The sequence below is a fragment of the Cygnus atratus genome, chromosome 10 (assembly GCF_013377495.2).
Source record: "Cygnus atratus isolate AKBS03 ecotype Queensland, Australia chromosome 10, CAtr_DNAZoo_HiC_assembly, whole genome shotgun sequence".
Lineage (NCBI taxonomy): Eukaryota > Metazoa > Chordata > Aves > Anseriformes > Anatidae > Cygnus > Cygnus atratus.
In genome coordinates this window covers 16,571,376-16,584,004 of record NC_066371.1, presented here as the reverse complement: position 1 = coordinate 16,584,004, position 12,629 = coordinate 16,571,376, and the positions used below count along the sequence as shown (strand labels likewise).

At 47.3% G+C, this 12,629-nt stretch overlaps 1 protein-coding gene across 1 annotated transcript in view; it reads right to left on the bottom strand.

Annotated features, from left to right (window-relative positions):
• The window catches only part of IARS1 (isoleucyl-tRNA synthetase 1), a 105,792-nt gene extending 102,869 nt beyond the window's left edge, over positions 1-2,923 (bottom strand). The window contains exons 1-2 of the mRNA XM_035558434.2: positions 2,791-2,923; positions 717-806 (exon numbers count right to left, since the gene is read on the bottom strand). The gene's annotated coding sequence lies outside the window, so the exon portion shown is untranslated. The remainder of the gene's footprint in view (positions 1-716; positions 807-2,790) is intronic.
• Between the last annotated feature and the right edge of the window lie 9,706 nt (positions 2,924-12,629).

Genomic DNA, 12,629 nt, shown 5'->3' with positions numbered 1-12,629 from the left:
GACTTAAAAGACAAGCCCAATTTAAAACCCACGGACGTCTCAGCTGAGGAACAAGTTAAATTAAGACTTCGGTGTTCAGGAACAACATCAGTTTACACACTGATGCATGAATAATTCAGCATATCCAAAGCATGAAGGGACCCCAAAGCCCACCCCGTCCCAACCCCCTGCCATGGGCAGGGACCCCCCCACCAGCCCAGGCTGCCCCCAGCCCCATCCAGCCTGGCCTTGGGCACTGCCGCGGATGGGGCAGCCACAGCTCCTCTGGGCAGCCTGGGCCAGGGCCTCACCGCCCTCTGGGGAAAGAATTTCTTCCGAATATCGAATCTAAATCTACCCTCTCTGTTCAAAGCTGTTAGCCCTTGTCCTGTCAGTACACACCCTGACACAGAGTCCCTCCCCAGCCATCTCATAGGCCCCCTTTAGGTATTGGAAAGTTGTTATATGGTCTCCCCAGAGCCTTCTCTCCTCCAGGCTGAACAATCCCAGCTCCCTCAGCCTGTCTTCATAGGAGAGGTGCTCAATAACACACCACTTTCAAGCAAGACTCCAAACTGACATACAGATTAGTAAGCACAAGGGTTGGTTGTTGTTTTCTTGTTTGTTTTTTGTTTGTTGTTGTTGTTTTTGTATTCTTGTTTCTTTGTTCATTTTCTGCTGAGAAAAAAAGCTCAGGGTTAAGGCAATGCACCACTGAGGAATTAAAGGACACTCACTTTTCTAAAAGATAGTAACATTCAATAGGAAAGGCATCAAAGTTTACAGATCGTACTACAGCAGTCTCAAACTTATGCTGAGCTTCTTATCTAGAAGGAAAAAAACACAAACATTAAAACCATAAAAGCAAGTTAGAACGTGGTTTTGGGGGTATTAGAATCAATTACAAATATTTAATTACTCAAGGAAGAATCAGTAAAAACCCTACTACACATGAACCAAGATTTCAGAAATGCACTTGACAGCATACAACATGTATGGATTGATAATCAGCACAACGGAGATTTCAGAACATTACTGATTTTGTTGCTTGGAAAACTGAGAACTCACGAACTAAAAGCACACATCAGATACTGTGACAAGCAGTTAAATGAAATGAATGCACCGTATCCTATATAAGCAGTCTCCCAACCTTGTGAGGTTTATGATCAGTCTCTGACCTCTGTTCCAACCACCTTCTTCCACAAACTATTGCGTAGGAGACTTGTGCATGACCTTCCTTCCCTCCATAGACTAGAGGCCTCCTTTCTCCATCTACAAATGCCCTCCCCAGAGTTAACGAATGCATTACTTTACATTCATACAGGATTAGAGACTCTCGTTTCCTGTCTTTTTAAGTCGTGATATTTGAAGCAAGGCGATTTCTGGGATAACAAAATTGTGAACTGATCATCTGATAATCAAGATAATCATTCTCTCCATCCTTTCCAGAAATGGAAGTTTAAAATGAAAAGCTGCCTCGGAGCAGAATGCTAAGCTACAGACCGAATGTTGCTTCTGAGAATCCTTTGCTAGCAAGTTGTTACGCCTTACATACAGAACAAAACTGCAACACTAACCAAAGACCTAAGAACAGGTGGAGAAAAAAAAAAATCATGTTCAACTACCTTTAAAACTTTTTAAAACTGAACAACAGTGTTCTATTCTAAGTAGCACTTTACATAAACCACCACACAGTTGGACATACAAGAATACGCTTCTATTTGGAGCAACTTTTTTTTCTGCCTCAGAAGGACATCAAGTTGCCACCCTATTGGCCACTCGCCCTAACATCTCCTGCAATTCATCGGTGAAATTACATCAGAAAGGAATGAAAAGCACAGTTTTCATCACACGAGTCCTGTGCTTGATGGTAACAGAAAATTGATGCTTTCACCTTCTTCAGAACATGCTGATAATGACCTGGTTCAACTCATCTGTTTGGTGGGTAATGAAACTGACGAATTACAGACTTTTCTTACCGAGAAAATGTCTCCTAAAGTGATTGGATCAGAAAATTAAATCTGGGAAACTGAGAAGCGACAATTTCTAATTCCTTCAAAGTTAAATGAAGCCTACTCGAGCTGAGCCCGACACCTGAGGATGAGTTAGGGAAATTGTATGAAGTTAACTCATGTGAACCTGTCACTCAAGCTGAAACACTAACCAAGATGGACTACAGCTCATCTGGTCCTGCTTCTTTTTACGCTGAAAAGCCGATTAGAAGAGCACTGAAAGGGTGACCAGATTCATAAATTACTGCTATGTTTAGGCACATGCACGTCTGGGAAGCACACCAGACGAGAACCCTGCGTCACTACACACACGCTCTCTTCAGCAATTTTTGGTGTCTTCACACTACCTCGATTAAAAGCGTAGAAGTCTTCGCTGTGCAAACAAAACCTGTATTATTTGGGAATAGCTCCGAACTACCCACTTCATAAATCAGAAGCTACCGGCAGCTGAATTAGCAAACGCTGCTGTTACACAAAACTAAACCCCGCTGTTACCCGGCAGCAGCCGCCTAAGCGCAATAAAAGGAAGAAGAAGAAACAGACGGCTGCGCTCTGCGGCCTTCAGGAGGGCCGGGCGGGCCGTGCCCACCCAGAGGGACCACCTCCAGCTGGGACTGCGCTTACCACAGCGCGTCAGCAGCGGGGCGCCTGAGCTGCAGCCGGCTCAGGAGCCGCCTTCCCCCCGCAGCGAGGCACCACCCGCCTGCCACAGGCGCCCGCCACAGGCGCCCGGAGCCCCGCCGCGTCCCCCCGAGCCCCGGCAGCGCCCCCGAGCCCCGGGCCGGGCTCCGCCGCTCACCTCCGCCCGCATGGCAGGAAACGGCTCCCGGCGCACGCGGCGCACGCAGCCAATCGGCGCGCCGCCCGCCGGCCGCGCAACAAGGCCGCCTGCCGTTGGTGCCGCCTGGCCCCGGGGGCGGCGCTCTGCAGGCGCAGCGGCCCCGCCCCGGCGGCCGGCCCGTCAGTTCGGGACGTTGATGGTGGGAGGGGTGGGCTGGCGGGGTCAGAGGGCTGGTAAACGGTTCCCGTGTTGTTTCCGAGTGGAATTTAAGGCGTTGTTTAAAACTGCGGTCTTGAAATACAGAAAGATGTTGGCAGTGGGCTGTTGGCAATGTCGGTTCTGCTCTTACCACATCCAGGTTCTCATCGTTTTCCCCTCGAATATTTTGCACTTCTTTGTCCTTCACAAGTGTAACAGTAAACTGAACGTACACCGAAGTCTGCTGTCCTTGCTCGTGTGGTGCCCGTAACTGAAACCATTCGGGTCACAGCAAGCTCTTTCTTCATGAGCAATTTAATCTCAAAGATGGGCAGAAAAGGGAAAACGGTCGCATTTACTAGTGCAGAAGCTGCACTGTGGGTCAAAAAATAAGGGAAAAAAGGGGAAATTGAAAGCCCAGAAAGATTTGTAGCAGAGGGATCGGGGCTCAGCGTAACTGGGTCCGTCCCCAGGCTGAAAGAGCGAATGTCTCTGCGCCCGTTCCTCACAAAACAGTAAGGTCAGGTGGAAGGGAAGAAGCGAACCCACCGAAAGCCTTCACAGGCGCGGCCCCGCGGCCAGGGGCAGCCCTCACCGCCCCCCCCGGGCGCGCGCTGAGGGAAGGCAGGGCCCGGGCCCCGCCTCCACGGAGCGGGCCTCGCCCCCCGCGGGCGGAAAGGCGGCGGCACCGTGCGCCCCCTGGCGAGCAGCGAGGCGGCGCCCTGGGCCCCACGGGCCCGTCACGGCGGCCGGGGCCCGCCCCGCTACCCGGGGAAGGCGAAGTCGGCCCCCGCTGGGGCGCGGGCACCATTTTGTAGCGGCGGCCCCGGGGGCGGCAGCGGTCCCCGTCAGGAGTTCAAGGGGCAGGGGGCGGCCGAGGGCACTGCCGCGGAGCTCCGCGGCTTCCAGCGGCCCGTCACGGGCCCGGGCGCTGGGCGCTGAGGGGTCCGGGCGCCCCTTTCCCCGCCGCAGCCATTTCCACTGCCCCCACCTCACGGGCGGCTTAGGCAGTTTACGTAAGACCACTGCAACGGAGGGGAGGGCGATGGCGCTTGCGCAAAGAACTGAGCGCAAAAGGTGTTTGTGAATAGGAGATGAGCAAAACAACGCTCCCCGAGCGTTGGGCCAAACCAACAGGCGCCGCGCGGGAGTGGATTGGAGGGGGAGATCCGGGGACCTAACCCTGCAGACACCAGCGCGGAGTCCGACGAGGCCGATCCCAGTGCAGACCTGTGTGTTGTTGCCGGGTCCGCAGGTCGAGATTTGGAGAGGACAGGCTGGCTCAGGAGCGGCCGGGTGCCTCCCCCAGCATCCCCCCCCGCGGCTCGGCAGCAGTTGGACCGCGCCAGAGAGTATAAATAGGGGGTGTGCGCGTATCCGCTGTTAGTCGGCGTGGGGCGGCGGGCGGTGTCGGCGGCGTGTAGCGCCTGCGGCTCAGCGCCCTCCCCGCAGCCGTCCCTCGTCACTCCCCTCCCGGCCCCGGCCCGCCGGCCCCTGGCGGAGCGCTGACAGCCCGGCAGCGGCCGGCTGGGGGAGTGGGCGAGGCCATCTCACCGCGGCGGCGGCGGCTTGGAGCCGGTCAAGCTGCCCCTCAGCCCGCAGCCGTTCAGCCAGGCTATGCGCTGCAAACGGGCTCCGCTCAAGAAAAAAACGGAGCGGATCGTGAAGAGGTAGAGGCGCCCGGCGAGGCCCCCGCCGGCGGGGACGCGGCAGCAGCAGCAGGGCGCTCGGGAACCGGCAGCAGAGCCCGGGGAGAAGCGGGAGGAGGCGCGAGCGGAGAGGCGACGGCGCCGGACGCGCTCGGCGGGGCGAGGAGCATGTGAGGGGACGGGGCGGCGATGGTGCGAGGCGCGGAGCCGGCGGTGAGCGGCGGCAGAGCCCGGCGCCCCCCCTGGGGGGGTCCCGCCCGCGGCTCGGCGGTGCCGGCAGGCGCCTGCCCCCCGCCGCCGAAGGGCTGCGAGCCGCGGCGGGGCGGCAGCCGCTCGCGGTGGCCCCGCGGGAGGCAGCCCGGCGGGGCGAGGAAGCTGCTGGGCAGCCGCACGCACGGCCCCTGCCAGCACTGGCAGCAGCAGCACTGCCGCCCCTTCCGCCGCTGCCACAGGCCCGGCCGGCCGCGGGTGCTGCTCTCCCTGAGGCCCGTCAACGTGCTGGGCAGGAGGGCGCCCGGCATGCGGGCCCCCCGCAACACCAACCAGTTCCTCATGCGGGAGAAGTACCAGCTCATGCACCTCCGCTCGGACTCGCTGGGCACCGAGAGCGGCGGGTCGGACTGCGAGATGGACCCGCTGGACATGGACTCCTACCTGGGGGTGCTGGAGAACGCCCGCGGGGCGCTGATGGACGCTGTCGAGGACGCCCGCACCTGTGGCCCGGCTGCACGGCCGCCTCTGGCTCCGGGCTGGGGTCCCCTGCAGGAGGAGAGCCAGCAGTACTTCCCCTCCGAGGACGATGTGATTGAGAGCGAGCTTTTCATGGAGAGGGACTTCGATGAGTTCTGCAGCCGGATCGCCTGAGCCCCCCGCGGGCAGCTTTCCCTGCGCTGTGTCGGTTCACGTATTCCTCGGTCACCCCCTTGCGTTTTTGCCAGGGGGGTCGGCCGCTTTTATAAACAAGCGAGTGTATGAGCGGCGGAAGCCCCCATGTAAATAAAAGGAACTTTTCTGGAGGCAAGCAGGCTGCCAGCAACGCTTCATGCGCCAGGGGCTCCTGGGGTGGGCAGTAGGGAGGGCAGGGGAGAGGCAGAGGTTGGGAGGGTGCAGGGGGGGGAAGGCCAGGAGCAGGGAGCAGCAGAACCACAAAACCAAACAACTCCAAGGGCCGGAGGGGACTTTCCTGACCTTGCCAAAGTTGCTCCGCTCCCTGCGAGCCCAGTGGGCAGGCAAGATGGCTCAATACGTGCACAGCAGTGAAGGTAAACACTGAAACCATTGATTCTGCAGCTATTTACAATTCTTCTCCTTCTAAGGAAGGCAATCAAGGCAGAGAGGCACTTTGGACACAAGCTACTGATTGCACCACTGTGCCATTTTTCTACTGTAATTGGAGCGTTTTCATGCCTGCTTTACATTTATGACAGTGGGGTTTTATTCCTATTTTACCAACCACAGCAGAAGTGTCTAGAAAGATACTTAAAAGGCCTCTGAACACCTAAAAACATAGATGCCAAACACCCAAAATGTGGATGCCTACCACCTGGCCAAAGCTCTCCAGGGGTGGTTAGGATTAAGTTTTTTTGTACGTACCGTGAAGGTAGTGGCTAAGGTAAACATGAATCTTGCCAAATCCCTGAGGAGGAGAATGTTGTGGGGAAGGGGTCATGAATTCAAACTAAGAGGAGATTGGCTTGAAACAGTTAAAGTACTTTACACAACAGGTAACACATTCCTGAAACTTGTTGCCACAGGAGCACACAGGCAAATTACATCTGCTGGTCTGAAACAAGGTTAGCTGAATTAGCCATAAGTCCACCAACAGGGGACAGAACCCACCCCCAGGTGCTGAACGAGTAAGAACAGAGCAGGCTGTGGCAGTGGCTGCTCGCTCTCACCCTCCCCAGGCAGTCTTGCCTGTGCCCCATCAGCACTGCTGGAGCCAGAATGCGAGGCCGGGTGAGCCCTGGGTCCCATCCAGCAGGGGCTGTTCTTTTAAACTTAGCCCCACTTACAGCACAGCTATAGGACCCTGGGAGCAGCAACCATGTCTGTCTCCGAATCATTTTTACAGTGTGTCTCCTTTTCGCTTCAGCTCCCTGAGGACTGTAACAGGTCTTGTTTTTTTCCACCACATAAATATGTGATGTATGCAGGGTATAGAGCCGGGAAAATGAGCTATCCCCCTCCTCTCATGCATGCCTGTGAAATCAGAGCTCGTATGTCAAAACAAACCTAAGCCAGAATGTCAGTGCATTTGCAGATACTGCCCTTTGCAATTAAAGACACAGACAAAAATTAATCCTTGTCTTTACAAACTGAAACTCTATTTTCAGGCAAAATGTTTGAGATTTCAAAATCTTCATTTATGATCCTGTGAAATACAGTGTTCCAAAGACACCATTTTCTTCATCCTCCTTAGCAAAGGAAGCTGTTCAACACATTACGTGAATGATAATATGCTTATTTTATCTGGAAATAGCCGTATATTTTATGGCTATTTTTCACAGGTCTATACATATAAACTTCAGGCAATACAATTCCTTGTATGCAAAACATAACTCTTACTGGCAACAATAGGCCTATATTCACACATGAATTTGGAATTTTACTCAATGGCAAGTCATTCTAGGGAAGACGTACAAGACAACCTCTCAGGTAAATGAAACCATAGTTCACAGCCAAAGAGACTACAAAGATTTGGTCTCCAGGAAGCTTGTATTTTATTAAGGAGTCTAGATCTGTAGTAACATGTTAATTTAATGGCTTGAATGCATGTTTTGTTGCTCCTCCCCCACAAAAAAAACTTGCTATTTGAACAAGTATGACAAAAACTCACTTCAGAATCCTTACTTGAAACTTGGCCTTCATTCTGTATTGCTGCTGGCATATTATAGAGGTGCCTTGTATTTTGAAAGCAAGCCCTATGTTCTCACCACCAGACAGAGCAATTTGCCATGAACGATCCCTTCATGTTCAAGCCCCAGAAACATACCAGGGGCGCCTCACCTTCCTCCTCCTCCCAGTGTCCTTCTCCACTGCCTTCTTGCACTGCCTGCCACCAACACAGGCTGCAGTGCCTTACTCGGCCTAAGAGCAGATGCCTCTGCAGTCTGTTTGTCAGCAGTCATGGTAGTATATCGTGGTGGAAGGAGGCAAAGAGAGAAAAGTTCTCCCTTTCTCCTTTGAGTCTATGCAGAGCCACAGCATCCATGTATTTAACCATGCACCAAGCAAAACCAATGCCGACGTGTTCAGTGGGGAGTCCTCGTGTACTGCCCTTCATCTCCATGCTCACATGTTCGCTTCCTCACTGCACTTTACCCAGTTCCCCTTGTCTTTCTAGCAAGCCCCTGTTCTTTTAATTTCAAGACCTTTTCCCATTATGTTACTTATATTACTTAGATCTGGTTTGTTCATACATTTTCTTGCTTTCTTCCTTTATCATTTGAATTATGAAATTTTTATTATTTGAATTATGAAACTTTTATTATTTGAATTTATGTGTTTGGGAAGTGCCTGCCTTGTAATGGATGCAACCACAAATAACACCTTACTACTAAGTTTGAAAGCACTTTAAAAAGCTGAAATTCAAAACAAAGCTAGTCGACATCAAAGCTGGGAAAAGAAACCAAAAGCTCTTACTTCAGAAGATGAATTATCAAACCACTGGCCAACAAACTCACTCATCTTCCCAAACTTCACAACTGCAAGTTTTACATGTGCTCATCTGCTTCTAAGTATTTCTTGTGCCACTGTTTCAAATCTGACTCATATACACAGGTGCCAAAGCAGATCACAAAAATACAGGGCTGGTTTTCAAACTGATCAACATCATCTTTGAGCTGAATTTACCTCATATTTTGAATCCTCATATTTGAATTGTCATAGCCTACTTGAGGTACATTTTGCTTTGATAAGACTGACTTGATTGGCATTGTCATCTATCAGATTGTATGACAATGACATACTGAACACAAACATTTGTAGAAAGAAAGGTAATGAGAAGTATCGTCAGTTGGAAAATACATGCTTGTGCTGAAAATTACACCACAGATGTTTTACCACATCCATAAAACACTAAGTATAATATTGTAAAAACACCAACATTTTTATTAACATTTCCACCTAATTTTCATTTTTAAATAGCTTCGCCAGATTTCTTTGTAGCCACACTCCTCATACAGGTGAGCTTTACAAATCTAAAGAAATTTTATTATAAACAGAACCATAATGTGTTCATCATGTATATCAAGTCAGTAAATCATTGGATTTTTGTTGAGTACAGTTGGAATTCTCTTAAAATATGTATGAACTACTTGGAAGTCCAAGGCAAATGGGAGGAAAGACTAAATACACAGAGGCTATGCGGACACAACACAAAAGGTTCTGTTGCAACTCGTTTAATTTATTTCTATCAATTAACGCACAGGACAACAAGATTTGGTAAATCTACCTAGAGAAAAAGAGCTTAGTAATATTATGAAGGAGGCAGAATTTCCTTTTTATTATGCATTATTAAAATTTCAGCACATCTTGTTGAGCATATAGATAAGCAGTTTGTACAGCTGTATATATGTTTGAAATCTCTAGCATGACAGAAGTGCTACTTTTTGTTGAGGAACAGGTGATGCTGCACAATACCTGTGAGGCTTTCTAATCTCATTCACTAGAAAAATAATTAACCATGATTGGAAGAAAATGGTCATCAGTCACCCCTCATCTCCAGCAACACATTTGTAACAGATCTGAGGATGTTCAGTTCAAAGAGGGGTGATAAAATGGAATTGATTTTGAACTGTTACAAGTGACTGCTTTGCTGTCAAATGTTTTAATAATATTCAAATGTCTCTAGTTATTATTTCTTAGCTTTTGTGTTCTTTTCAAGACACAAACTGATGGCTAACAAAATTCACATTTGACCTAATTTCCTTTTGCTGGATCAGAAGATTCTTTTTCAACATGCAGAAATGTGTGTGTATATATATATATATATATATATATATATATAAAACGTATCAGGAAAACTTATACACAATTTTGTAAAGACTCGGCATTTTCACATCACTCTACAGGTGACATTTTCAAAGAAAAGGAGACAATTTTCTTTTAATACCCAATATAGCATCTTGGTTATTTATTGAGATACTCCTGTGAATTTCCTATCTTTGTTTCCACACACATACCAAAATAAACTAGACCAGCATTAATTTACAAGCCAAATGGTTATATATACAGTGCTACTTTGCCAGATTTACTGATTCCTACCCTTCTTTAAATCAGCTCCTTCTTCCTTCCCCTTGTTGTTCCCTATCACTTTCCATGTGCATATAGTTACGCTAGTGTGCATGAGATGATTATATGGTATTCAACCTTTCTATAGAGTCTCTGAAAACATGTTTTCTTACTTAGGCTCCATATCTACAGTAAAAACTAAATATACTGAAGTTTTAGTATAAAAAACAAACAAACAAAAACTAAGTGGATAATCATGAACAAGGGAAAAAAAGGAAAGAATTGCAAACCACACCTTAGACTCAACAGTCATCCAAACTTAAAGTCACTTCAAGGAGATCTTTTTAGTCCTTCAAAGGCTATAAGAAAAGGATTAAACAGAATAATGTTCTCAATTCAGTTAAGAACATCATGTTTAAGAAACTAAGATACACCTTCAGGAAACTGGGAAAGAAGTCTAGCACCTAGACACAAGTCCTTCTATGATTTAGAGATTTATAAATATTTCACATTCTGGAGAGGAATAGAATACTACGAATTGTGGTGCTTCTTTGGTGATAAAATTCATGATGTATTTCACCATAAGCACGCTTCTAAGAAATTCTAGCTCTTGAAAGAAGCAAAGACATAGCAGTACCCATCCTGTCACACACTGTAGACTTTGATGCTTTACTTCTTTTGTACAGACAGTCATACATTGTTATAAGGTAATGAAGACTTTTGTGGCTTGCAGAAAATTAAATACAAAGGGTAGGTTTTGGGGAATCATCCTTGACACAGTTTCTCTTACAGAAGAATCTGTGGTTTCAAAGGATTGCAGATAATTCAGATAGTTCCATGTAAACCTGCACACAGCCTTGCATCCTGAGAAGCAAACTGAGAGCTCGATGTAAAGGCCTTTACAAAACTGATGTTATACTTAATCCATCCTGTACACATAATTTGTTAAATGTGAACCCACATTTTTATCATTTACAGTCTGATTTACTACTGCCTTTGTTATGCAAATACATGCAATACAACCATTCTATTCATTTATAATGGTGGAATGAAGCCATGCTTCATCATCTGTAGAAATTAAAAGAACAGATAAGAGTAACATCTCTTGGAGATGGTAAGATTGAAGCTACCTTAATTGTCTACTTCTTCACTTGTGGTCATACTGGTGCTACATCATATCCAGCTACAAGATGCTACTTTTTCCTGTGAAACAGGAAAAGTAAAATATCACACAAAGAGAAACTTTCTTCCAAAGTGCAACGCATACTTTTGCATTTCTTACTATCTTTAATATTAACAAACCCTTTATAATGAAATTTTGTAGTGAAAAATACTAAATGTTTTAGGCAATTCAGAACAATGCCACTGTTTTGGAATAAAAATTTCTTTTATGTTATTATTCCATTTTTACCTGTTGTCCTAGTGTTAATTCAGGAAAAGAAACCCACAAACTAGAAGCAACAGATTTAAATTGAAATAAATAAATAAACAAGCTGTGAAACAGCATTACTCCCAGCCAGTTGCATGTCTTTTCCAGAAGATGAATACTTTAATAGCAACAATTTAACCAAAAGTTGATTCAAAAATAATTAAAATTCCAAGCTCCAGAACAGTCCTTTTAAACATAAGCCAGTAACTTCTGCCAAAATAGGAGAGGAAAAAAATATACAAAAGCCTCCTCCTGGCATTCCTGAGCATCTCTCAGTCAGGTTAAGAAGCACGGTACGTTTCAATCAGCGAAGTACTACAGAAGTGCTGTCCTTCCAGGATCCCTGTGCACTCCACTTGAGAGCTCAGTCCAGCTGCAAATCGAGTCAATGAGCCTCGTTTCAATAAGAATAGCAGGCCCCAAGATATCATAGTAATATGCTAATTTTGCTATTTCAGTGGTTTTTGCAAGATTCAAGTCAGTGGTAAAAACATGAATGCTCATCCGTCTGTACCAAAAGTCAGTGCAGCAGTGCTATCTGCTGCCAAGTTAAAGGCACAAAGTCGAGTTTTTCTCTCCATTACTATCACTGAGGCCTGCCTAGACCAGCATTTCGTACTTATCTTGCTCAATCCCTTTTCTCTCCGCAAATGAACTCTATCATTCAATTGCTGGCCCTTACTAGCCCAAAAAACAGTACCATGCTGACAAAGCTGTGCTAATTCCAGACCTAGAGCTGCTTCCATGCCCTTTCTGAATACCTCTTGTGCCACTGCTAGAGTAACATGGGAAACGTTGGAGAGAAGATTCTTCAGCTCCTGTGTTTATGTAATTTGTTTCCACGGGATACTCAATACAGACATGGACGGAGCAGGGGAGAGGTCATGTCTACAAAGAATGCAAACTTCTCTATGTGCTAAAGGAACAGTATCTGCATAATACAGAAACTACAAAAAAGTTTTTGGGAAATACACAACACTCTCTCTAAATGCTCTTCCAAATGGCAACTATTTTCATTTCAGGGAACCTTCCAAGTCCAATGTGGTTCCCTGCATTTAGCAGTTCTCAGTGTATTCCACATACCTCTTCATTCTCTCACACATGTAGACCTTTAATATCCATCTGGAAATAACCTTCACAGATCTACAACGTATTGCAACAAGTGCATGTGCTGCTTTCTGTTAGGCTTATGCAACATCTCCAAACTTCTTTTGCTAGAGAAGGTGGTGAACAGCTAGCATTTATCTGTCTCCCTAATGACTTTGAAACCTCTGGCACAACCTAAGTTGTCTCTTCCTGGACCAAATAATTTTAGCCTGATCATCTACTTCTCATACTAGTCAACC